General features: G+C 32.8%; 1 pseudogene; it reads left to right on the forward strand.

Moving 5' to 3' along the window:
- The first annotated feature begins 7,921 nt into the window (after positions 1-7,921).
- Positions 7,922-25,017, forward strand: LOC138314249 (protein PIF-like; annotated as a pseudogene).
- The last annotated feature ends 1,297 nt before the right edge of the window (positions 25,018-26,314 follow it).

Consider the following 26,314-nt stretch of genomic DNA (forward strand, 5'->3'; position numbering starts at 1 on the left):
ATATCTAGTGTTATATGAGAACCTAGACTTTAATTATAGAACACAATACCTAACTAATATTCATTTGATTTTAATAATACATTATAAAACTTAAACAAATTTTAACACTGTGGTCTATGTAAAAGTATTTAGTTGCTTGTTCTCTATTACTCTGTTACTTGAACAATCAAGGTATAGTATAGCTGAAAAAGAAAATCCCAATACGCTTACCACCCACTTCGACACAAGGCTACAAGGCTTTTCACATACACATGTACCATTCATCCCTTGTATCTCTACCTCTGTTCATATTGATTTCCCCCACAAAATATCTGTTCCTTTAAATGAGTATGAGTAACAGAGTACAGAAAATGTATATTTATTGATACTGTGTATGTATTAAACGACCCATTAACATGTTTATATTTATCAAAAAAATAAAATAAATGGGTTCGAAAAGGTCATATTCCCTTTAAGTCCTTAAAAACTAGTATCTATAGCAAAAGAAAATCATGCTAAAAAACCGCCCTGATGTCCCCTAACCCTGACATATCCTGACAATTGTATACACGTATTTGACAAATGATACCTATGTAAGCTCAGCAACTCCATATTCAAATATCATCTTGCGACTATTTATTTTCACACATGCATTACAATATACATTTCAGTACTACGGTGTCTCTGAGTGATTTAGAATTAAACATTCATTTAAGATTAATTTACGGACATTAAATTAAATTATGGTATGTAAATACATGCATAGTTGACCATAATTAATACATTTTGCCTGGAGACAGATCTTAATTGATTTTTATATGACACAACCCTCGGTTGATCTATTGCTATGGTAAGATTGTGAACATAATGACCTGGTGTTAATTACCTATGTCATCATTACTAGACATCAAAGTACTTCACATGTAACTAGACTATTTTGTGTTCTATTTTTGACAGAGACATTCGACTGTACAAAATGAAGCCAGTATTATATCTTCTTTGAAATCCATACAACGAGTTTGCCCTCCATTTAAACATTGAACGTCTTTCAGTTAGCATTCATTTCCCATATGAATGCCAACTGGACCGAGGCAAATTGTATGAAGCGCGATAGCGCTTCATGTTGAACTTGCTTCTGTTCATTGGCATTACAATTTTATGGTGAAATCCCATGGAATTTTGTATCTATAATGAATCGATCATTCGTTATCGTCATGGATGGAACAGCTATATGAACAGCTGTTTTCCGTTATCGCTGGCACGACAATTGTGACGTCACAATGATACTGACGTCATTATAAGCGAATGAAGTTCATTGACTATATGAATACAAACTCCGCTTGGTAAGGTTACATAGTGGGACTGCAGTGAAAATTTAAATATAGATTTTCCAATTCCAGAAACATTTACATTGTTACCGGGTAAATCTATAAAAAAAACACCTTTAAACATAAAAAATATTGTGAAATCCTTACAATGATTACGTCCTCAACAGACCAATGAGAAACACTAGAAACATTGATGAAGATTGCGCGTAAAACCAAACAAAAATGAAACATATCAAATAAAGTGATTTAAGTATAAACAGGATGCATAGACGTATTTTCTTTCAATTTGATTTGTTAATATGTTAATTTTCGAATCAAATTTTTGATATGATATCTCAGGACTATTCGGTGATAAATATTTAAGTTTCAAAGACTTTTAAATTGCATTCAAAAGGATAAGAACTGTATCTTGAGTCTTGCTGTATTTGCAAGTTAAAATGTGTTTATTTATATGTCTGTCATTCATCAAGATACTTTTTTTTCATTTTTGTCTTGGACGTCTGAAGTACTTTTGTCTTATATGTTCTGACATATATACTCTTGTTTGTCAGGTCATGACAGAGAGGATGCCACTTAATGCCGTAAATTTAGAATTTGATAAACAATATTCAGCCGTTATTTTGCTTTAGTTGTCGTATAGAGACTCTAGACCTAGAGGCGTACAATTATGATTAATATGTAATAAAGAGTAACGAAAATGGACAACATCTGAATCTCATTTAAATGTTTAATATATTTGTTTTCTCGTTATATTACAAGCTTACATAGCATTTGTATGTTTGTAAAGAATTAATCTCAAATGAAATATACAACGTTCGAGAATGCTTTTTGTCATAGAGGACATAAAATTTTTTTTCCATATATATTAATACTCAAAATTAATATAATGCAATCATTTATTTGATGGGTTTGCGAATCATGCTGAGTAAAATTATGTTTGTATAAGCTCGTTTGATTTATATGGAGTTGTACCTGCTCACACTATTACTTAATAACAAAAAGGCGACTAAATTTCTGATTTTTTTCTGTCTGATAGGAAACCTGTAGCTGCGACAAACAATGTTTATAAAAGTATATTTTCCTATGTTTAAAATTCCGCATAATGGTGGAGTGGGACGATTGGTTTGTCTGTAATCCGTATAATGCGAACTGGTAGGGTATGCTACTCGGTATCTCTTGTACACTTCAGTGAGAATGCATTACAAAATGGACCAGATTTTCACATTTACAGAGAGACACAGCTTATACTACAGCCTCCCAGAATATATATATCCCCATATACATTCATATACAAAGCACATTGCATGACCATAGTTTTCAGTAGAAAATCACGCATAATCAACAAACCAATTTTATCAAATATCTCTAATCAGCACCACTACTAGTAAGATCACTTTTTGGTTACTGTATCAGTTGCATTCTTTAAATTGGTTTGTTCATCTGGTTTAACGTCCTATGAACTGCCAGGTCCAATTAAATACGGGATTTTATGTGATGTGTCTCCTTATGATAGCGAAACTATTATCCTTTTATAGTTCTATCTCCCTGACGCATGCCATTGAAGACACCGAAAAACACACACCACCTGTTCAAATTATACTGCCAACGGGCAAACCAGTCGTCCCACTCTCTTTTTGCAATGAGGTAAGCAGGAGCAGACACTACCACTTTTATAGGATATTGTAGGTGTCGGCTACGAGACATAACCCAGAGCCTACCTTACAGGGTGGGTGGTCAAATGAAGGCCAAAATTTAGTCAATGGAGATATAAGGAAGAATAAAATCAGTCATGAAGAAGAGTTCAGATAAGATCCAATTTGCGATTATGCGATAGGGGCAGCAGGTACAATGTATCTTGATTTTATCACCGAAGTTTTAGTCATAATTTCGTTTGATCACGGTGGTTATCAATATAGAAAATAGTCAAAACATAAAAGAAATATTTTTAAATAGAACATCTGTATGAGAGATATTATTTCACCTTTACTACGAGCCGGACACTTTAATCGTGGATATGATTGATGACTTTGTCTGAAGTATGGTCTAGATTGTGATTGACGTGCTCTAGTCAATCCTGACATGTAAAAAGGAAGGTATCATCTCAATATAATAGCATGTGCGGACGTTTCCATTAATTTTATTTGGAGTATATTAATATAATATCTATGAAAAACGCCTTGCTAAGTTATCCCAATACAAATCTGTTACTGTTTAGTTTTTAATAAACATGGCTGCGCAATATTGACTTCAGTCAGAAAATAATAGGCAAACCATTTTTAGCTTTGTCAATACTTTATCTTTGATTTCTGTTCCTGTTTTGTAAATTATCTATTGAAATATAACTTACGTTTCGTTACTGCATAATGCTGGTGAAAGGGCCAATTTTCAAGAATCGTATTTTTGCTGTTGAAACTGATTACAAAATCAACAGAATGCATTACATAAACCGGGATGGACTTCCAAATATATCATTATCAAGATTGTGGAAGTAGAGATGTTTGACGAAGAACAACAATTGTCAAGATGTTACTACACCATAGGTTTCAGATTGAGGGGAAAGACGTTTGAGAATAAATTTGTAAATTTGTAACCAATGGAAACTATTACAACTGTCGATTACAACTATAAATCAAAGAAAAACCAACGTATTCCATGGTATGTCAATAATATATATATTTATAAAGATCGCAGTTGTAAAAGTCATCAAATGGTAAAAAATTGCAACAAATACAGGTTGAATTAATTATATTTTTATGGTTTTATGTTGACACAAAAATGACGTGGTTAACGCATAACGTATTGTGGCACGCTAAAGATGCGTTAAACTACACATTTAAAAACAAATGCTGAAAATGTATTTATTTTAGCCAAGTCATATTTTAGCGTAAAACTATTAATTACGATTTTTTAGCCCAGATATAAACTCAATTGGGTAGTTCAATACCAGAATAACCCTCTTATGAACTTTAGCGCTGTGCATGAAGAAGCACTTCAAAGAGGTCGCGAAAAGCATTAAAATAAAACTACCGCTAAAATAATCACGTATCTTAAAATGATCGGAAGATGGGATAAAATTGTCATCATATTTCGGTATATTTCAGTCATTTTCTTAGGGCCTGGTTTCAGTAATATTATGTTTATATGACTTCTTATCGTCAATATAACCAGACGGTCGTTCGCCCGATGTCTAATTTGTAAAGAGCGTTGGAATGTCCATTGGCTACTGTATTATATTACAAAGGGTCAGCTCAGGTGTCACGTAAACGTTTTAGCCTCGAACATATTACACTGTACTTCATACCATATTGTTAAAGTTACATTGTATATGTGCCTTAATGTTTCCATCTAAGCACATACAGGCATAAATACTATGAATTTTTGCAGTGCATTAATTATGTGTTATAACTTATGTTTGTAATGTATCAAATATGTTTGTCTGTTCATTTAAATGATTTTCATTAGATCACTGAAGAAAAAATAACGTGTTAAAATTTTCGCTCAATTACGGCACATATAACTTTAATGCCATAAATATCAACATCAGTTATTATAATGATTTAAGAATGTCTATCATTGTTATAAAAACTTTCGATATATTATATTTACTTTTATCACATAATCCGTCTGATATTTAGTGATTTCGTGCGTGTAATATTTTTGCGTATGTCACTAGTTTAATATAACCTGGAGCGATTCTCATAAGCTGGAAATTTATTGTGACGTCAGACAGAAACAATTAAATGACGTCAGGAAAAATGACGTGACGTCAGGATTACGAGGCCGACGGGACAAAATGGCGGCTTCTGCTAGATATTTTGAATACATTTTGACGTAAATTCTTTGTTTTGTAGGTATTTGTAGTTATGTGATAAAAAGTATCTTAAATTTGTGTTCATTTCATATTGGATTTTATAATTTCATATGAAATGAACACTCATGTAAGATCCTATGTTAATGATTACTTTCTATGTACCGTGATGACAATAGATCATTACAGAAAATACCTATAATTAGACAAGAAGTGATATGTACACTTTAATGTTGATAACGCGTGTTCTGACAATAAACTTCAAAATTAACCACACGGAAATTAAATTATGGTGTTAGTTGTTAATTACTTCTGTCAATATTATGGTAATGTTAATTAGATGCGTGTGTAAAGGTTCTGAATATATCTTATTTGATAAAATGTATTTATAGGATAATACACTACGGTAGGTAGAAGAAAGCTTCTACAAACTACAAAAATAATTCAGTCAACGTCCAAATATGTTTAAATCTTAAATACATCCAATGTAAACGTGACAAAATCAACGTTTAAGAAAAATTTTTAACAGTTTATCGTTTAACATTTTATCGCGGGACAGAGAAGGATATGATTTTGACACGATACTCGACAATTCAGAGGTATTTCATGATAAAAGTCCAGAAAATAGATAATCGATATGCGTGTTGTAGAGAACAAATCCTTATGTCTATCCTCTAACAGTCAAATATAGCCAATATGAACTTCAAATTGGCGTACACTTAACTATTTTGAAAATAAGAATTGAAGATCTACAAATATAATAAGCGAATGCATTGTGGAAGTATAAACGTCATCGTTGTTATCCGTTAAAGGTCATTAAAGGGACAATTCAGTCTAAGAGAACATTAAAATTTGTATATATATCAGATAAAACAACTTCTAATGGAAATTACATCAGTCACTTTTACTGTGATATGCCTGAAACGCCTATGGTGGTGACACGTGTGTGAAATATTCAAACTTGCTCGCTGTCCGCCATTACACACTGTGGTCGAACTTCTTGTATGCCGAACCCTGTCCCTTGCTCGTAAAGTAATGCAACCTTTGGCTAGAACTGCTCAAATCGCTCTGACAGTAGTGTGTTTACCTTATTAGGTGAATTGTCTTGCCTAAAAATCATTTCATCACCTTCTCAGTGGTTATGTAGTTCATTTGTTTAACGTGCGTGACTTTGGCTCGGGTATGGGTACAGAGTTAATATTGTACCTGCTTAATCGTATTGATCAACGATTTGATATTTCAACGATATTAATTAAAATACTTAACAATGTTGTGGAATTTGTCAATGTTTTACGTTATATGTTTCATAAGAAATGTAGAACAATACATTTATGCTATAGTTTGCTTATTGGTTATGTAAAAGAATTTGCCTGAGTGAATTGTCTCTTTAAGTCAGAGATAGGTCACGATCCCCTTTGGGAATCTGATATTGACAATTGATCCAAAAGGATACATATGTTACAATCGACAAATGACACACAGAATACGTGTTCAAACATTGTTACGGTAATAAGACCCTCAATTGGGGGCTTTCCCCTACGGGGGATCCATATGAACAATAGGTTTAGTTGTATAAATACAAACAGCTTACATAGGTGTACAGAGAAAGCATTATCCGAAACCTTATCATTCGCGTTGTCCTCGTCTTTTGAATTCAAATATAGACGATGTGGAAATACTCCGTACCAGTGTGGAAATACTCCGTACCAGTCTTCAATTAAATATGCCCCACCGCTGACAAATGATTTTTTTCCTCTATCAAAAACAGGAGCAGACGATTAAGTTTTTTTTAAGTCACTTACTTTACACCATTACCACCATTGACAAGTATGGGCCTCTAATTTTACTTCAAGATAAAGATACTTAAAAAAAACAATTGCATCTCGAGAAAAAACAACGTTGCCTATGTCGTATATGGAATGAAGTACTGATTGCGCATGCATTTAAAACAAAATAAATTATTTTATGTTATTCATTTGTGTTAATTAGACATATATGTACACGGTCAAACAATAATTATTGTTCAAATGATGAGTATCGTTTATGCTATGTCGGCGATGGGGCACCTTCAACAATTTTACATGTATATATGTTTCTCTATTGGAAAGAATATCCTCAAACGATCCTTTGGCTGGTAGGAAAGTATTCCAAATATTATACATGTATTTTGAACTATATGAACCGTAAACTGGCAGTGTTTCCGCTTGTTATATTGTTCATTAGGACCTGCCGCACATATGTCTATTGATACATTTCAGTAAATACGTTATTGGTGGTATGAAATTATTTTGTATTAGAATTTAAAAAAGGTTCATTAGCATCTAAATTAGATATCATTTTATGAAATGAAATAAAAGTTTGATGCTTTTGGCATATCGTGATTTGTCTACAAGTAAACTTGTTTTACAATCAATACATTTTAGTATGTTTGATAATATTTAGGTACGGTATGTCTTTTTATGTATTTTTGGCAAACCTATTGTAAGTTCACAACGCACAAAGCAATGAACTTAATATTCCAAGGAGACCATACAGCATATTATTGAATTACATTAAGTCTATTTATTTGTCCATGCGAAGCTTATCACTACGGCTGTGGGTCAAACGTATGGAAATTAACAGAATAAACATACATAATAATATTTACCATATAATATAATTAAGGTTTTACATTATGTAATTGGTAATTTTACATTTTTAATGTCTGTCATGTGAATATTTCTTATGGGTGAGTTTCGAAAGACCAGGGATGTGTTTTGGAACGCATATCTATGTAAAGGACATCGGGCCTGATACACACAGGTAGGAGAGTTTCACTTCTCCTCACTCAGTGGCTCGTACCTCAAGCTGTATGGTGCGTTAGGGCTACTAGAATGATATAATACAGAAGCATCTTATAAACAGAGGTAAGTGAAGTCAGTTTACTTTATACTTGTACTGTCAAAGTTTATATATTTTTTTCCATCTGAATCTATATAAATAGGAACTAGAAATATAGAATAATAAAAAAAAGTTATAACAATCCTTGATGAAATGTAATCGTAAAACTACATATCTATTTTGCGCACCTGTGAATATGAAATTTGATTTTACCTTTAACGTGTCACGCTTCCTGATATAGATACTTGTTCTCCTAATTTCACATCATAATTTAATATAATTATTAATAAATATACATTGTACTGAGATAATTCATCAATATTTTTTCTCTGATCTTTTTTTATGAAAAATAATTTTTACGATAATGACGGCGTGACCTATTTATGACATGAACGTCACGTTAGCGGCCTCCGTCGTGTTAAAGTCTAGTTAGCAGATGTTGTTTGACATTAATTACTGTGAAATGCTTTAAATAATGTAATTAGATATATACATGTTCCTAGTCTATAATCAAAACGTCATCGGTGTAGCGATCCCATCATTATTTTATTTCTCATAAAATTGTTAAATTGTAATCATATAATGAATATGAGTTATAATGTGTTTTTATTAAATAAGTTTAAACATATCCATCAAAATATGTATACTTGAATACTTTAAAAACGAAATGCAATGTAGTATATCATATTATGTATACTATGGGACCAAGAAGTAATTCCAACCGTGTGGACAAAACAAACAGACAAATTTTCGATTTGCGATCTACCCCTTTATCAAGACACACAAAACGAACACGATTACATAATATGATACGAAAAGTCATACGGGCCAATGAAAGTAGACAAATATAAAACAGCACAATGGAGCGCAATTAACCCTTCGGTTAGTATATATACTTCAAGACTATAAAACGGAACCCAATGTCTGCGTTGTTTTGTTCTTATATGGGGCCCAGTTTCAACAACAATCCTTATCTTTTTAAGATTTACTTAGCTTAAAATTCTCAATAGAAATGCATTATAGAAGGAAAGGATAGCTACTTAATATTATTTCATGAACGTATGTGATGCTTTTCTTCCGAGAGTTGTATTTTAAAGAATTCCTTAATGTAAAGGAATGTCGATGGAACTGTGCCCTGATGCCCGTTAATGTGCGCAAGTTAAAAGTATCTTTAAATAATATGTGCATGTTGAAATATTGTTTTATGTTAAAATAATGGAAGTTTTTCCCCTTTAAACAGATAACAATTATCTGAAGTATCATAGTCGAATTGGAGCTGATATAAGTATATTTCACTATCGTGACGACAAAAATGTAAAATGTGTCTCGTTAATTCAGGGGAGGAACACACATATATATAGGTACATTTTTTATATTTCTTTATTTCTGAAAACGTCTTATTATTCATTAGCGTGAGCCATAAAGTTGGAACTGAATATTCCTATATACTTAAATACACATTAATTTGTTTTTATTGTCATTGTCATTTTGGCATCAAAATTATATTATAAAATATTAGCCGTAATTTTCTCTGGCTCCACTTAAAGAGCGACCACGACATTAAAGGGCGTTAACTCTGCTTATCCGTTCACTAATTTGTTGGAGTTATCATTATAATATCATCATTTTTAGATTTTGCCATTTTGGAGTTCTTTTTTGTGTTGATGAACTACCTATATACAGAGATATCACACGTATAAGACTCGTTCTGGAAATGTTTCCATACGTCGTAAGATTCTCTTTAAACTCTATAAATCCAGCAAAACTGGTATTTTAATCTTCAATTATAAATTGGATGTCTTATTAAATAACAAGTGTATGCATATACCAATATATCAATGTATGTTGTAAGCATTTATTTTACATTTACAAATTACTTCGACTCTACGAGCCCATTAAGTGACTGCATGTTTTAGGATATAGTGTATAAAGTTATTCCTATTAGTGATATCTGAGGTAAAGACATCAAGGGCTAAACCTTGAATTCCATATAATTATATAACAAAAAGTAATTAATCTCGTGTTATAATCCATTAATAAGGCGTTTCCCTCTACGGGAAGACTTCCTTCCTGTACGAGTTTAATGTTACGACGCTTTAAGTGAGCAAAATGAAACGTTATTCCATTTATCATAAAGCACTTTGTCCAGATTAGTAATGTAACGGAAGTGACGTAGTTCACAGTCCACTCATCATTCTTACCGCACATGCGATTTTAATTCATGTATATGTTGGTTTTTTGTGTTAAGTTTTAAACGGTGGCGCAGTGATAGTGTCTAATTTTATTTTTTTTTTCAAATCTGTAAAGTTACAACTGTACCTACACCAATTCCAGCATTAATTAAGAATATAATTATTTAAGAAAAGAGGAAAATATTTGTTGTCACTTGATAGATATTCTAAAAGATAATAGACACCACATTTTAAAACCCTGAGAGCGGCACCTTTTACTTTCCTGATAATATGAACTTTGTGATAGCCGGAACACACTTAATACGAATCATATACTTTGTTGATGTTAAGATACACAAAAAGGCTTGTATACAAGTGCTTGCATTATATCTACACAGTGGGATCACAGTGAACAATATCCTTATTCTCATTCGTCATTATAAGCTATTCAAGTACGTTTATGATAAATTGATTACTCATAAGAAATGCACTTGATCGAATTAATTTCGAGGTTAATCAAATAGTAAAGGACATTACTGGCTGGTTGACTAATTTGATTGGTTGCTGATTTCTTATCAACAACTAGTTATTTACGATACACCAAAGTCTATATAAGTGGTAGTTTCTACTCCCGCTAAGCTCTCAGCATACAGGGAGTAAGACTACTGGTTAGCAAGAAGACTCAACATAAACATACCGCAGACTCCCAAAACACGTATCCCAATCAAACAAACAAACAACCCCTTCATGTATGCAACATAATGTCTGTGTTGAGTGCTTGCGTATTTTGGGAAGCTGCGGTATGTTCGTGTGGCGTTTCTGTTAATAGTGGAACGCTACCATATTTCATACTGCTACCTCAACGAACAATTTTACCAGTTATGTTATATCATAGGAACACACTTTCAACGCAAGGCCAATGTTGTTGAAGTGTTCATAAAAACAAACATCAGTTTAAGTAGAGTAGAAAGTATCCCAAATTTAGTCGCCTTCCATGACGCTACAATAGCTGCAGTAGGTTGTATAAACTCCCTGTTTGCATGACTCGAATATTTTGAATGATTTACAACCAGTTGATCATTCTGTAAACCACTAAAGTCAACAAAACGTAAATACTGTTTACATTTCGTAGATTGAAAATACTGTTTGTTAGATGATATTCAAAATCAAAAGCAACATGGTGATTTCATATCAGAAATATGTATCCTGTTCGTAATATCATATCAAAATGCAACAGGTTATGGTTGACAAGTGAAAGGGAGAAGGCAGGACATTAATTTTAAGCGTTTCTTGTCGCTGAGGATATGCTTACTCTTTTGGATACCTGGGTATAGTCTTATCATGTCTGTATAAATCGAGATTTTCTTTACGTTGTCTTTCGTAATCGATTTAAAGATGGGACAGCGATTCTGTTCTTTATCTTCCTACAAATTGCTTTGGAATTCCTGTAAAAAGTTTTATATCAAATTAATAACTCATGCATCATTCAAAGCGTCATCATTTATCACAAAATTATGTGTCATTTTGTGGAAACAAATGTCCAAGAGAATTTTTTTTCACCATTAGCGTCCTACGACATGAAACCTTACACCTGTTTTATAAGGCTGATGTCAAGAACATCTGGTATGAAAGTAAAACGGGGAGGGAGGAGGCAAATTTAAGTGTTTCAAAGCTTTAACATACATCACGAACTCTGTTGTAGCACAATTATTAAATTACAGTAAAATATTAAATTAAAGGAAACTGGAAAAAATCATGAATATATGAATTCATTTTCCGTATTTGATTAGAAATTGTAAACAACTTTATTTTTGTGTATAGTTCATTTCGAGTATTCGGTAATTGCAACATATTTGCAAATACATGATTTCGCGATCATGGGCTGTTAAGTATTGTTACGTTTTGTAATTACGTTTTAAACAATTATTCATCAACTATTTGAACTCTTTCTCGATATTACACGAAAATATCTTTCTCGGGAAAATAAAAGTATTTACAATTTTACAGGAAACACCATTAGTCAATAAACATTTTTGATTGATTATATTTTTTATGGGTGGGTGAGAAAGGGGGATGGAGGGGGCTAGCTATTTAAAGCAATCTAAATTTTAAAAAGGACATTATTGTAATTTCTACAGTTCTTAATGAAAATATTTATCTAGAAAATATTTCAGATAATTTTCAACAACATGGGAGTCAGTGCGAACCTTATTGTGAAGAGTACCTGAAAGTTTAACTACACTATTTGAGTATATGATACTGGAATGTCGTTCACGATAACAATATTATCACGATGTCAGTTCTGTATAATACTATATTGATTTCCAACTATTCCAAATATATGTTTTGTATGTAAACTATATAATTGGAATGATTGAAAAGCTTTCACGACTAGTTTTTAACCATCAGGTAATTTCCGGAATCAATTAATGAGGAATCACTCAAGTCAAATTAGCATATTTTAGTCCGGTAATTAGGAACGGTCAACAGCTGCCACGATTGTTTTATAGTAAGGCGGTGGTTCTCGTACAATATCTACCAGATGCGCATGACAGTGACACAATTAAGATTGACAGGAAAGGTAAAAAAAGATAAATTTATAGTCAAGACTGAAATAGTCAATGAATTGTAAATCAGACTTTTTTATTCGCTTACATTACGAAGTGGTTACTAACATTCCATATTAACATTGTTATTTATGTATACATATTTAGGCTGAAAGTATTGTTAGATTTTCATACATCTTTTTGAGTATATTGACATTACATGTTGCTTCAAAAACATTGTAACAGACATCTACATGGATGTTTTTACTGTGCATAATGAAATGTCGGATACTGTGCGCATACATATCTAAGTGTTGATACAGTTAAGCTCTTTATGGACCAGAGCTGACATTATGCGCTAAAATATTATTTTGCTAATTGCACAGTATGTTCACAGAGTGTTGTCATTAAATCAATAATCTTGTGAAATCATCGATGCACTAACATGTTAAAAATTAATTTTGACTGAGAATAAGTAAGTTTACATTATCTAAATCTAGAATCAAATCAGAATTCTCGACTGTGCTGTATGATAAATCCCTTGCTACATGGAATAGTACATTTTGTTAATAGTGTGGCCAGTGGACTGAGGAGAACAGTAGGTGAATTAAGTCATGACACGAAATTAGTTACTAATGCTTCCGTGCGTTTTTACTATCATTAGTTTTATGTATATTTAGTCAAACCACCATTGTCAGGAGTCGTGACTGGCGACATGCAAATTCACAAGGATGTAAATAGGGTCAGTAAAACGGATAACGTCTGCTAGAGGTACAACTGTGACAGGCTGACACTGAAAAATACATATAGACTTGTGAACACCATTTAATCATTAGTATTTTATTGCTTTGACTGGTTGGTTTGTTGGGTGATTCGTGTAACGTCATACAAACAGTCAGGGTCATGTAAGGCCAGTCTTCCGTGTATGTGATGTGTTACGTACAGTATGTGAAATGCATACTTGTTTTGGGAGACTGTGGTATATTAGTGTTTTTTCTCATTGTCCTTTTTATAGTGCTATCTCTCTGAAGCATGCTGCTAGAGACACAGAGCATGCATCCGAACCCGACACATTATACTGGAAACAGGAAAGACTGTTTATTGCTACATGAAAATATGAAATACATCTTCAAAGTTTTGATAATGTTTATCGCATACGTGGGTGTTTCTTTTCACATACACAAATGTAAAACAATATTAAAATACTAAAATTGAAAACAAGAAAGTACTTCTAGGAGAAAAAAGTATGCAGGAGATTTGATATCGATTCTTTGCATGTAGGATGGCATCCATGCTTATTAACAGTTCTCTTTTCAATCACTTAATATATGGTCAAGATTCTTCAGACTACACACAAAGTGTGTGCCCCTAACAAACATTAGTGTGGTGTTTTGTTGCCACTCTGATCTCTAATGAAAATGATAGTAGTAATCAACTGAATGTCAAACCAAACTCTCCGAATTATTCCTACATCACGAAATGTGTCACGTTATCAAAACATATCATAGCTCACATCATTTGGACTATTTTAATTTTGCGAAAGACTAAATTCTTTAAATTAAGATAAAATAATCATATAAATAGAATATTGTGATGAACTTTAAATATCTTGAAAATAACCTCTTCGTAAAGTAAACGAATATACCTTTTTTGTACAATATGGTCTAGACAAAATATTATGAAGAATAAAGTAAATTTTATGTGCAACTAAGATCCCTCCGCCAATATGTATATCAATTTAATTAGACAGTTCGCATTAACGACCAACAAGAAAACATAAAGCGTAACGATTGTAATTAATATACATGTCAAGCTTGTCTCTGAAATAATTTTACATTAAGCTACTTTAAAAGGGTTCATCACTTTTTCACTTTTTTTGAAGTGAGTAATTATTCTGTTTTTTGTTTGTTTTATATACTTTTTGAAGCATATAGAGGGTGATAAACAAATAACGTAATCATTGTTTGCTCAATTCCAGCCTTTATTCTTGAAAGTGGAATTGAGGATGATTAATTACATTGTACATTAAAACACATTTTAACATCTTAAAGTTCACGTAAAATTATTTCCACGATAATGACAAATTAACTTCCCCTAAAAACCGCATTAAAGTCGTTTTCAGGTAAGAAAGCTTTAAGTTGGTATATCTCATAACCAAGTCGTATTATGACAGTCATAATTGCATGGAAATATCTTGAATTGCAAATGCTTTAATGTTCAAGACGAGAATATGAATACATGCATAAGTATGTTAACTTTGTGGTGTTATTTGATCGTGTAGTTTAGTAATTTTGTTTCTTAAACATAGGTTAGTGTGGTTTTGTTAATAAAAAAACAATCAAATAATATAGAATATGCTATTATTTCGGTTTCCGTCTTTTGTATGGACAAGAAGTTCGGAAATAACTGAAATAACCATATTTCAAGAGATTGACTTTTTTTCCTTCAAGAAAATATTTTACATATGAAAAATAACATTATAGTTTCATACGCAATTAAAGTGTGAAAATAAAAATATTTAAAAAATCAAATATATTAATTTATACTTGTATTAAACAAAATTACACATTGTATCACGGAGATCCTTGCAAACAATAGCACTAGATGCACCAATTATAAAAGAATTATATATTTGCACGCAAAACTCTTACTTACAACATATCACATATATTGATGTATGAATAATTCCAAAAGTCATTTATGACATTACATAAGTATTCACAAACCATTATTAAAATCATTTGAAAAGATTTATCAGACTGGAAATGATAAATGAGATACCACAATTTTTGTTGAGCCTCTGGCAAAGCAAAATTAAGCATCCGTGACTAGTTTAGTAAATTTCAAATTGGCAAAGAAGCAAAGCATAAAGGAAAATATTTAGTAGCCCTAATTGTTTTAAACATCGCCACTGGTTCTGTTTTACCACGTATTATATAGTCCGTACCTTAGACCAATTTTTAATTTGGAAGGGTTTTATACTTAAGAGATAGCCAATTAAGAACTTAAAGTGATTATACATATGGCAGTCGAAAGGAAGGTTACGACGATAAATCACCGACCACCACAACTATAAATGTCCACCGTATGACCATGCAGTGGTAATCTTGACATGACTAAAGTTTCCTGATCATGATCTGTATGGTAATTTAAAATGACACATTGGTTTCACATTTATCACTTAATCAAATGTATGAATTAGTCAATGCCGATATATAGTATGGAATGGACCAGCTCTAGTTAATCAACAAATATGCTAAAATGTGACCACAAGCACTTGTAAACAATGAATAAAAAGGGGAATTTACACAAAGGTTATTTTGATAATTCAAAAAATAATACCAGAAGTTAATAAAACGTCGAATTCGTGAAAAATTGACTGGAATGTTGATACTAATGCAACCAATGAAACGTAAAGATGGATGATTCTTTCAAATCTGTTCCCTATATGTAGGTATAAGACACGGAATTAACCAATGTACGCTTAGATGTAAACAATTCTGTCAGTAAGGCATGAATCATAATGCATAAGTATGCGAAGGGTCAAAGATGAGGATTATTCATATCTTTGCACGTCGCTGATGCTACGTATTATCTCGTAAACATGTGATTTTCATTTGATACTTGTTTCCTTTGTAGAGAAATCTCGGACTTGTTTTCGTCAGTTGTATTTTCGGGAAAGGAAAAGGCAGACTTTGCGCAATGATTTGGGCGTCGCTAACTTTCATTCTACTTTTGTCTGTCAAAGGTAAGTTTATTCTGCGATATAAACATCTACAAAAAGTGTAGAAGAGTGACACTACCATTTTAACATTATCGTTAGCACTGTAGTAAAACCACCATTGACATTATGATATAGAAACAGGTATTATTAAAAAGTGTGTATTGTTACCTATATAACATATACTGTATGTCTGTTCTTTAACAGCTTTTTTAAACGTTGTTACGTCAAGGAATTTAGATATTTAAACTTATGGAATTGAACAATCAGGTCATTTCTGTATTGTGACTTTCGGTAGCCCTTAAAGGATACATAGCACTCGCTGGTTTTAGCAACGCGTTCTATGAGAAGCTGGTGGGGTCATAAAAGAAAAAGAACTGCATAAATGCCTTTTAAATATTGGATGTTATTTCTCTCCCTTTCTTCCTTTTTGGATTCTAATTAGTTTAGATAATCTTACTTTTGCAAACAGTCGGTGACATTGTTACAATTTTTGTTAAATGAAGATCATGTTACCGTGTCTACCAATTAGGCCTACTATGATACTATGAACAACTAGGTGTTGATATACTACAAGATTCACACCTGTGCTGTACAGATTATAATTCTATTCGGAAATTATGTTAATAGTGATAAATATTTCTTTTGGACATGTAATTGATTATAAAGATTCTGACTCACTTTCGATCATTTGAAAAATGGTAAATATTCAATAGTTATATATTGGTATTTTAAAATGACACGCGACGCAGGTGTACATCCTAAATCGTGTCACTACTTGAGTTCTCTGACATTATATCTATACAAGGTGTGAAATTGCTTAAAGAATAAATTGTCATAGTAAGATTTTATAAATGCAAATTTAGTTATTTTCATCAGATCAGAGAAACAAAAACTGGATTGTGTAACCTGTTTATTATAACAGGTTTCAACAAGCCTCAACATCGACAATAATATTAAATATCAAGCCATTCCGCGTAGCCATAGGAAGTAATATCGAACATCTAGATCTGAGCGTAGATATTTTCAATTTCTAAGGTGGACAGATGTTAGATAACTACTTATCGTGTTATTGGAATGTCTTATTAAAATAACTGATTAATGTCACCGATGTCTTTTGAAGGTGACTATTATTTTAACGGTGATGTGTGGGTGTTCGTGATTGTTCTAATCTGGCACGAATTCAGGGAGTTGACTACAAATAACAACTATCACTACAAAAGCAAATGGCTGTTTCCTAAAAATCGCCCATCTTTATCATAACATATCCCCCTTTTTATAATTTTGTTTCTCTAAGGTATTACTCTCGAAGCAAAACAATAATTTTAACGATGTTTGTGTCTAAAACATACGAGGAAAAGATATCTTATATAATCGCAAATCTATGTTTCTCAGAAATTTCCGAGTTTTTTAGTAATTTTATTTCAAACAATAACCAAAAATAAATGATGATATGTTTTGGTATTATGTAAAATAAAATATATCCAAATGGCTAATTAATGTCATGCTAAACCGGCAAGAAAATAAGAAAATTTATGTTGACATATTTTCCATTATCTATACGATGTAAACAGTTAAAATCCATATTACAAGATTGCAAGAAGGATGTGGGTTTTAGATTCACCAAAAACATATTATAATAACAAACATTATTTAGGTACAGGTGCACTCCATGTTAAGCTTATTCAAGCCAGATAAATTCAATCCACCCCATCCCATCATTTGTAATTTTTTAACAGGCCTAGCTCTTCTGTCATTAAACAATATCTTTCCAACGTCTTTTCTATTTTTTGCAGGCTCAGCAAGCCAGCGATGTCAATGTGAGAAAGGACAAGCCGTATGTTTCCTGCCCTTTGACAAGGACTGTAAAAAGTTTATTTTCTGTATTAACGGGATTTCAAACCTACGAAGATGTGCTTTCGGTACATTTTTTGACCCCGAGAGGAAGCTGTGTACATTTTCGGCCGAAGTTTCATGTGAAGCAGGTATATATATGCTGTCGCTGACGAAATAAAGCGTCCCTTCACCGAGTTTTGATAGGCTTTGATAATATTTTATCATTTATTTCATTGCATGGAATATAAAACTGATTTATATTTGCTGTACATAAATAGGGATTGGATTTCGTTTTTATGTTAACCATGCTTGTATGGAGCAATTCCTCTAAGAATATATTCTATGGGGCGCGTTAGCGCCCATATTGAATATATTCTTAGAGGAATTGCTCCATACAAGCATGTTAACATAAAAACGAAATCCAATCCCTATATTTAACTCACACGACTTTTTATTTATATTTTATGCAATAAAATCGTCATTTGAAAGTGACGTAATTATTCAATAAAAGTCGGTCAAAAGTGGGAGGAGCTTACTCAATTGAACAGCGAATGATGACGCTTCACGTAAGGTAGAATTATTCATCCGCGACGACAAAAAAGTTCAATATTTTAGTGTAAAATAAACATGACAAACAAAGTAAATTTCAGAGATAATTTTATTTAATCAGATCAGAACTTTAAATGGGCAAAGGGCAAAATATGAATGATACGGCTCAGTGAAAAGAAATAATGAGATTATTTCTTTGAATTTCGTTTTTTTTTTTTTTTTTTTTTTTTTTTGTTCTTTTTAATGCAGTTTTTTAATTATCAATATATAGATCCATGTAGTCGGGACCCCTCGCTGAGATCTTACATTGATGGTGACGGCCATTGTAAGCATTACTGGCGTTGTGTGGAAGGCAAATCGTCTCCGGACTGCTGTTCCGAAGGGATGGGATACGACTTGGGCAAAGGGCAAAATATGAATGATACGGCTCAGTGAAAAGAAACAATGAGATTATTTCTTTGAATTTGTTTTTTCTTCTTTTTTTTAATGCAGTTTTTTAATTATCAATATATAGATCCATGTATCGGGACCCCTCGCTGAGATCTTACATTGATGGTGACGGCCATTGTAAGCATTACTGGCGTTGTGTGGAAGGCAAATCGTCTCCGGACTGCTGTTCCGAGGGGATGGTCGACGAAGGCACCCAGTCGTGTGTAATGTCAATTCGTGTACAATCAAATGCGAAGTAGGTCCGTCACAACCAAACAATGGAAATCCAGAAAAACCGCCCGTGAATCCACAGACAAAAGCAACACGACCTCCCGTACCAGCAATTACTACAAGGAAACCGGAGAGTATGTATCACATAGTTTATTTTCATATCAAAATATTACCACGGCAAATGTCTTTGTTTTGAAATATTTAAATCCTTTCCAACGTTTCCTAAACTTCCACGCTCTACCACAAAGAAAAGACGGTGTAAACCATCCTCCTTTCGCATGTGATTTACTTGGGCGATTTCATTTTTTATTTTGATAGAAAATTCCATTATCATTTTAAAACTGCAAATGCTAATTTTTGCAATGCATTTTCTACATGTACCTATTCTCTTTAAATTAAACAATTTTCGGCTATGTTATCATACAGATGTTTATGCATTGAAATACTGTTTTTTTATTGGATGAAAACGTACTCGGTGTTGATTGTCTTAATTTATAGCTAATTATCCCTGTATCATAATTGCTTATGCGATTTGGCGTTAACAGCGGCGGTGCCCGGTTGTAAACTGCGCATGATCCGTCACAATGGCCGAGGATTTTACCACATCGATCGGGAACACGATCCTCTCTCGTGTCCAGCCGGAACATCATTCAGCGAAACGGCATGTGCTTGCGTTGATTCTAGGAACACACCAAGTAGGTTGATAAGGCATAGAAACTTTACATCTGATATATCAAGGCTGCAGTGGGCGCGTGGTTAAGGTGTCCGAAATTATTTTACTACTTGTCCACCTTACTTTCGTGATATTGAACATTGATAGCGATTTTGCATATATCTCATTTCCCTGAGATCCCTGACATTCGTCAACGGACAACGTCTATCACGTCTGTGAATTACATATTTGTAATAAGTTCATTAACTTGACTGCGCTATTATCAATTGTTATATTATATCCTTATCATCACAACTATTCATTTACGTAACATCCTATGGGGCCGCGGTGGTCGAGTGGTAAAGATGTACCGACATATTACCACATGCCCTCCACCTCTGGGTCGCGAGTTCGAATCCCATGTGGGGCAGTTGCCAGCTACTGGCCGCTGGTCGGTGGTTTTTCTCCGGGTACTCCGGCTTTCCTCCACCAACAAACCTGGCACGTCCTTAAATGACCCTGGCTGTTAATAGGACGTTAAACTAATCAAACAAACAAACGTAACATCCTAGTAGCATCAGAGGGTTGTACCAAAAAATATGATGAAATGCAATGAACCATTTTGGCGTAGGTGTTTTGATAAATTATAGGTTTCCATTCATCGAAACTCTCAAATTTCTCTTACCCGAAATATCACAACGTGTAAGTGTGCAATATATGCATGTAAAGTAAGAGCTCTTGCTTATATTTCTTATTTGAAGTGTAAAATATACTTTGTTTCCTTAAAGGAACAATACCGCTCGGATTTTTTTGTAACTATTTTTCTCTATTTTCCATCACTCTACAGCATGCAAACTAGAAGTCTTGATTTCATTCGGTAAGTCTGGAGGTAAGATAGAAAACCGAGCAACGACAATTTTCATTGGCCATGAGAATCTGGATATTCTGCGAGGATTCGGACTTTTCAAAGGAAATTCCCAAATCAATGTGCCGTTTTACACTGGGAATGATAACCTGTCAAGGAAATTTGGATTTCAAATACGACTTTACGTCATAAGGCCGAAATCTCCCGAGGAGCAGACGCTGTTGTCTAACTGTGATGATACTGACGGTCACATGTCTTCTTTAGAGATCAAACTCGAACCGACACAACAGGTTATGCGATACAGGGCAAGAAGTGCCAATGGCGAATGGACAGAACTAGCATTACCATATATGGTATGTATTCCATATGGTTCATGATTTTTTGTATCATCCTATCATATAAGAAAGCATTTGAATCATTGATAAACTGTTTTTGTAATTTTTAATTTTTTTCTGGCAGTCAAATGATACATCAACTAATGTAACCTCACTTGACGAGATGTAATTTAGCATATTTCTGATTATCAAGACCTATTTCCCTGATGACCATCGAGTATTTGGTCCTACAACAAGTGTTAGATGTCAAATTATTTTGATACGAGAATCAAGGAGCAATAAAACAGACCAAATAGTAAAGAGCTGAAGCGAGGTGAAACCTAGCCCCTTCTATGTGAATGATTTACTATATGAACGGCGCTACCTAATAACGAAACTGCTCGGACGCAAGGTCATTGTTGATCTTATATCAAAAAATAGTTTTGGCTGGTAAAAATTAAGCGGGATCTTTAGATGTTAAATAAGATTTTTCCTCTCTTCAGGGTTTTCCGTTTTTCTTTTTTTTTCTTGTTTCAATATGGTTCCGTGTCACGAAAATACATGTAATGATTACTAAGGTTATACTGGATTTGAAAGATCGTGCACATATAGAGTAGACGTGACATTCAAATAGCTTACATGACAGATAATTCAGTGGATGGCGCGTGCCTGATTTTAAATAATAACGGCTTTTCAAATAATTAAATGAATTTAAAATGGGAATTTTCCGCCGATAATTAAAACGCTAATTGACATTAAGACAGGGTTGAACTCCTTTTGTATTCATTTTCATAAAACATAATTTCGTGAGAACCAGATTGACCTTACGAGCCTTTCTTCGCGTCAAAAGATGACAGCTTTAAACTTGTGTGAAATGCGCTTGTTTTCATAAATAAAATCATGAAAATTATCCTCATTTAGTAACATTACACTTCATGAAAATCAGTTTGTGTTGTTTTTCAAATTTATATTTATCAGTTTAACATAAGTATGCAAATGGAATGGATTCATTAACACATCATTATACGGTAAAAATGAACGTCATAAATCTGAAGTGAAACAACAAATTTATGGTATAATATGTGTGCAAGAATTAAGGTTCATAGAGAGGACATTTGCATCTTATTCATGTCGTATTAGGAACTTTTACATTGCACAATTCCCTAATAAGCATATTGGTATTTTCATGCTGAAGTAAAATTCACCAAAGAAGCAAAATTCATATACAATATGTAACATTTAACATTAGAATTGAGATTATTATAATTGTGAGAAGACAATGTGTTGTAATAATGTGATTACACTGTGTGTAATCTCTATTGTTACATAAATATTTAATACAAGCTGTGAATGTCTCTAGTCACGTAAGCATTGAAATATTCTGATATTGATAATGTGGTTTTGTTTTGCCTGTATAAATATATTGAATTGGGAAATATTTACAGTAAAATATTGCTATAACAAAGCCCATGGGACCTGATGACATTATTTGTTATGAGAGACATTCACTTCAAAGTATCTAAGACGATAAGTTAATTAATATGTAGAAGTTGTAAGTAGTGTAAAATTTACCACAAAATATAAAAACAGTCCATGAAATTTATATATCATCTTCGTCCTTGAAATATATAAACAAAATGTACCAAATTATACACGAAGTCTGTTTTGAGATTTGATTGCATTCGGCTGATTTGACCGAAGCCAATCAAATGACCAGAATTTGGGTAATGATTTGTTCATGATAGAACGGTAAATGCGGCCCATGGTCCCAGGATAATCGTAAGCGTAAGCGATAGGGCGAATAACACCGGGATCGAGAATGATAAAGCAGGTTCGTCTGAAGAAAGTTTTACTCTATTTCGGAGTTTCACATTTAACATATTTCATTGAACATATATAAATAGGGGCCCAAATATAACAATGACCGCCAGATTCCTTAGAAACGAGTGCTGATATACATCCGCAAACAATTGGAACGAAATTCATTTGTTTTATCTCACCACGTATCTTTTCTTGCATTTTCAGTTTTATGGCATCGTTTTCAGTAATAGGCATTTTCTTTTATTTGCAAATACTCACGTCTTGACATATATTCTTTTCTTTATTTTAGGAGAAGGTATGGACGAATGTATTGTTTATATTCAGCGGAACTGATTTACAAGCCATGCTGCAGTATGTCGACCCGGCCACAAATCAGGTTGTGGAAGAGGTTGCAAAGCGGCCGTTTAGAGGTTAGTTTCAACTTCATACAACAGTTATTGTTCCTCTAATGTGTCTGGTTCCACTGTAAATATGCTGGCTGGTCCAAGAAGGCAAAAAATAAAAACAACTGCTTTCTTGAAATGAATGTTTTTAGAAAAGCAAACAAGCAAACTGCAGTTCTTGCTGTCGTCTCTTTTCATGTAATGTCAAGCCAATAATATATTATCATTACATATTATCATTTTATATATAAGTTTTTCTTTTATAAATATATATCCTCTTTTGTTGTAGAAACCCTGAAGGTCAGCCCAGGACCATTGAGAGTCGGAGGGTGTTCTGGTTTATCGGGAGTACAGGCTTTTGTGGATGAGGTAGGAATGGAAAAAAATGCAGGTGCAAATGTTCTGGCTTTGCACACCAGCCATTCACGAATTAATATACATATCTTGAAATAAGAAAACTATGTCATTTATGGCGGGCGTTATGATATATCACATCAAGGGCATTATGAATCTTATAAATGGAGGTCAAAAAAATTATGTATAGGAATGTTTATGCATATGCTAATTATGTGTGATGCATATTTCTTTATATTTCCTGCATTAATTACAATGTCCCCAAGATATGAGGTCTGCACATCAAGGGTAAACGGGTTTCTTACCGACCATACGAAATATTGATTTGGCACACTGCTTATACGAAATATTGATTTGGCACACTGCTTAACATGCAAATGATTGATTATTACATCTCATACCATAAGATGTCTTGTCTATAGCTATTACGTTTACCATCGGTAATTGACAAACTTAATAGAAAATTTATCTATTATTTTTCTTTTCTTTTTCAGATTGCCGTGTCATTTTGCAAAATGGACTTCCCGGAAAACAAACCATGATTTATGTTTTATCCTAACATTGTTATCCTTTCATACATATTTTAGTTTATATGCCCATTCACAAAGACAGTAGATAATAAATTTTACAAGGTTACGCTGGTTGTAACAGTTAGGTTAGACACTTATTCATTAGGTCAATTCTACTTGAAACAACAATATGAAGAATAATAACTCTTAGTTTAAATCACAAAAAGCGATATTTAATTTCTTGCATTTTGTTACATGATTCTTTTAAATCTATTAATATCTACATATGGTAGTTTCAAATAGAAAATATTTAATTAGATAAAGTTGGTCAATGTGTGTAAGTAAATAAGTAAACTTGTTTGCAGTGAAACTTATGTACAACAAACTGAGGATTTATTCTCAAATGAATTCCATATATCAACACATAAAGATATGAAAAATTATCACCATAAATAGAATGTTAACAAAAATGGCGCATTTTATATGAATATAATCACATAAAATATGCTCGGTGTCTAAAACTACTCAGCTGATGACTTATTGTTCTTCATATTATCGTACAATAGATTTGACCGTGGTCGTATACTTATTGTAAATATTTTTTTTTATATCAAGACTGATTAAAACATTTAAAATTACAACTTGTTGTTTTCTCTCAATTGTAGAACACTATAATTACATTTCTATATAGTATATTTCGATTATTATAGTCTGTATAATGGCGGTTTATGATTCAGATTGAGGTGTGCTGTTCAATGTTTTGATGGTATGCTTCAGTGAGATAGCACTATGGAATGGGAAAGAATTTCCACCAGAAACTCGGAAATACTGCAGTCTCCCAAAAAACACACGCATGTACTATATTCAGCACATCACACACATGCATTGGAGTGTGTCCTCAAATAGCCTTAACTGTTAATGGGACGTAGAGCTTAATCAATCAACCAACTTACTTACAAGTATTTACCATAACCATAAAGTGTTCTAATCCTAATGTAAATCCAACAGAACAATATACATGACCATGTTTACTACCTGAATGTAGGCAAATACAAGATTTACTTGGAATATATACTATTAAAATCATTTATTCTAAACAGTAGATAGAAATAGTTAAAATATCTTCATAAGGGAGTTAACTCCCCCTACCTTCATCAATCCCACCATGCATACAAATGAGTGTCTCATGGTAATACTTATTGATTGTATCATTTGTATGTGAGGAGAGTACTAAAAAAGGCTATGTCTTATGCACAATCATATTGACAATAAACATCATCTTGTCAATCAAATATTTGGTAATTGAAATAGAATGGAACAAAACGTACTGGTATTGAGATCTCGCAAAGACACATTGTAGTCTTAAATAACTGTAAAAGGAAATAACTCAAAACTATTTTGCTTCGCATAAATAAATTTATAAAACATCTGCACGAATCTAGTTAAATTAATCAAATTAATTAATTAAATAATAAATGATGCTGATTTTCGGATTTTTGGCGTATTAGAATTTTACATTTTTGTTGGTGTCTTAAGTATATGCATCAACTCAGAATACGAAACGGTTATAATTAATGAATTCATAGCAGACGAGATATTAGTATGATAGATGCAATCTTATCCTCATCATCACTTCGTGCCATAGAATATCCCATTAAGGTGACGTTCTGGTGACTTTTCAGTTGAATCAACCAAATTACTATTACATTTTTTTGACGGGGACGAAATGGTTTGCAAGAGGTGTCAGATCATTTTCGTGTATATAGTCAACTCGACCAAAAAGTACAAAATCAAGCTACATGTGCATACATGCTTGGACGAAATGACGTTTTCAGGTGGTTTAACTCAGTGGAGAAAACATGAATTGGAACTGAAGTACATGTACATAGAGTATAAAGGTGACCTCTTATGGGATATTGTTAGATATCCTATGAAATG

The sequence above is a fragment of the Argopecten irradians genome, chromosome 2, assembly GCF_041381155.1.
Source record: "Argopecten irradians isolate NY chromosome 2, Ai_NY, whole genome shotgun sequence".
In the NCBI taxonomy this organism is placed as follows: Eukaryota; Metazoa; Mollusca; class Bivalvia; order Pectinida; family Pectinidae; genus Argopecten; species Argopecten irradians.